The sequence below is a fragment of the Bacillus rossius genome, chromosome 1 (genome assembly GCF_032445375.1).
Source record: "Bacillus rossius redtenbacheri isolate Brsri chromosome 1, Brsri_v3, whole genome shotgun sequence".
Taxonomy (NCBI): domain Eukaryota; kingdom Metazoa; phylum Arthropoda; class Insecta; order Phasmatodea; family Bacillidae; genus Bacillus; species Bacillus rossius.
Genome location: NC_086330.1, coordinates 74,351,582 through 74,354,854, shown reverse-complemented (window position 1 = coordinate 74,354,854; position 3,273 = coordinate 74,351,582). Strand labels below are relative to the sequence as shown.

General features: G+C 34.7%; 1 non-coding gene across 1 annotated transcript; it reads right to left on the bottom strand.

The window, feature by feature from the left end:
* Nucleotides 1-1,569: 1,569 nt before the first annotated feature.
* Trnae-uuc (transfer RNA glutamic acid (anticodon UUC)) lies at nt 1,570-1,641 on the bottom strand. Its single transcript has one exon. It is a non-coding gene; the product is annotated as a tRNA-Glu (tRNA).
* Nucleotides 1,642-3,273: the final 1,632 nt, after the last annotated feature.

Genomic DNA, 3,273 nt, shown 5'->3' with positions numbered 1-3,273 from the left:
GAGACGTAAATATCTTGAATTTGCTGCAACATCAAGTAGTTACTGTTCATAATCACAAACAATTAAATTGAATTAAAGTCGAATGCCTGCGATAAATAACTAAACAACAAAAAGGTTTTAAAATTATTTAGAGGACATTTGTTTACTGTAATTAGTAAAATACTCAAAATTTTTCAACTTGTTTGTTTATCTTTTAATTTAATCATGCCGACCTGACTTTCATAAAAAAAACTAAACTGTCAGCCTTTTCACCCCTTTTGCGGTCGAATGTAGAAAAATGGTAAAGGTAAAAACATGCTATGAAATCATATAATGTACGTTAGTCTTGCTCAGTCTCTTATCTACATCTTAATTTGCTGTGATTTTGGTTTATTACTATTTAAACTAGCGTACCCCTGTTTCACTGCCTTTTGGGGTCGAATTTCGAAAAATGGTATTAAGAAATCTATGAAAATAATTATTTAAGTTGTTCATGCTCAGTTCACAACATCCAGCCTTATTTCCTATGATGATGTGATTTTTATAATTAAAAAACTTACCCTATCTCACCCACTTAAAAGTTAAATTCCTGAAACTAAAAAAAAATTGTATCTCTGAATGCTTGTTGTTCGATATATATTTCTTACCTTTAGATCTAGAAAAGTAGCAAGAATGCATTGTTTCTTAAAACGAAAAGTACGCCTTTCACACCCTTTAGCTATGGTATCTCGCAAAGTGGTAAAATGATAATGGGTGGATTATTTTGTATTATACTTAAAAAAATAATTAACGTCATGCATAATTAGTTCGGAGAAAATATTTATTAAATTAAATCATACTTACCCATTTTTTTATCCCCTTTAATGACGAATTTCGATAAATGAAAAGAAAAAGTAAATCGTTCTTAGTTTCTTACCCTTAGTTTTAATTGAATCGGAAGTGTTAATTTTTCGTTTCAAAACCACAATTACCCCTTTTACCCCCCTTAAAAAGGTAAATTTAAAAATAATGATACAATTGTGGTTGGTGTTTTCCGTATGTTTATTAATAGTACCCAATATCGTTTCTTAAATGCTTAATTAGATTCAGAAATTTAATTATTTATCTAAAAACCACATGTACCCTTTTTCCACCTCAGTGGTGGAGTGCTGGAATTATACATAGTCTAGTTTCAAAGTTAACCAAACACCTTACTCATAAAAAAGTTTAATAAAATTTTGTCAAGTAGTTTTCAATCGATACTGGAAAAAACGGACAAACAAACAGACAAACAGATTTAAAAAAATTAAAACAATATGGTTAAGTCCTAAATAATGTAAATACACATTTACAATAGTTTTTCATCATTTCATCCTATGTAAAAACATTTTACCATTAGCAGATTAACAGTTATTAGTGTAGATTTGCCGGCACTAGAAATAAATTTTAAAAAATAGTTTATATTAAAAATAAAATTAATTTCAATGTTATAGTTATTTTAATAATTTTCTACCGATTTTGAACTAAGTATTCAATTAAAAGTATATGATAATAAGTATAAAAATTATATCTGAAATATTTTTATAGAAAAGAAACACATAAAATGTAACTTTCCGGTACCGGGAATCGAACCCGAGCCTCCTGGGTGAAAGCCAGGTATCCTAGCCACTAGACCATACCGGATTACTTAGAGAACGAGTCTGAAACAAAATATTACAACTTTGTTAATTTCCTATTTTTATTTCAATTATAAAGTTTGATATGCAGATTATAGTTACGTCGACGTTGTGCACTTCATTAATAATTCATCAACCTCTCTAACCTCTCTTCGACAGGACAGTGCTGCCATCTTCTAGCTGCAGTTGAAAGCTCGAACTCCGTCATCTCTTGATTCAGTTACGTTTCCCGCCGTAATGCTGCAGTGTTGCCATGGTACTATATTTATGGTGCGTACCATAGTTATAACTTTTGTACCATATTAAATTGTAACCTTGTATGTGGAAAAAAAAAAACAGTAGACAGAATGATGCAGAGTATTTGATACTACCATATAAGTAGTATACAGACCTACCCTATCTGCGGACCTTTTTTTTATCGTTCTGCGCGCATAGGTACGTCACGGAGATACTTAGACGATATTAGCGCTAATCTAGCACGGGTTTTAATGGTAGTTTGATAATATGAAATGAGAAAATGCTTAATTGTGTGTAAAATGGTTGCTCAAATGACAGTAAACTAACAAAAGTGAATTAAATAAAGAATTAAAATTTCTTTTAAAACTATAACTCGGCAGAATTGAGTGTATTTGCAAATATACACTAATTTTAACAATATTTAATAAAAAAGAGGGTAGATTCCTGTTTTTAGTACCGATGTCAACGTTTCATTTAGGCACTAAATTTTCACTTGAATTAACATATATGTTTACTTTTATTATTTGATGAACTTCATTAACTTTGGAAAACTTATAAACTTGTACCTAAGTATTGATTGGTAACGGAAAACAAAAATTTGCAGTTAATTAAATTAAAAGTTTCTGTAATGTTCTGTTGATAGTAATAACAAAAAGCATTGGTATATAAATTTGATATGTTAATCTTCATGCTTCACTTTGTTGTTAGGTAATTATTATTGGTAATTTTCTAAAAAAAATATTAAATAAAGATCTGATAATAGTGTTACGATTTACCGCGGGTTCGTAAAGGATAGCCCAATTAAAGATTTTATTACACTACACAGTTTTATTTATTGCCACTACTTATGTCACTTACAAAAATCTTCTAATATTGCAAATAATTAATTACACTTAAAGAAAGGTCTATTACCCAGTCACTCGTTCCACACACCTCACTGGGCCGCACCTCTGGCGCAACTCTCGCCGCAGCACCCCTCGTGGATCTCCGCCGCGGGACTCCGTCGCCGCACTCCGCCGCGCCCGCGACTCTATCGCCCGGAAACTCCACCGCGGGAAAACTCCCGACTCCACTGAACTCACTCACTCCCTGCCCTGGAACCTTCGCCCAAGGATATCGCCACTCTGCCGCACCCGCGGCACTATCGCCCGGAAACTCCGCCGCGGGAGAACTCCCGACTGAACACTCCGAGCTGACTCACTCCCTGACGTCCTCGGGCATATATATAGGCCCCGGCGCAATTCCAGAACTCACAAGAGCGGCCGGGGCCAGTCGCGTCATCGCGAGCCGACCCGACGGCAGAAATCTCTCGAAAACACGTGTCGGTGGCTCGCGTAACTCCGCAGCTGGCAGGTTTCGGATGTCAAACTAACAGTGCCGCGCGGGGGGAGCGGAGGACTGG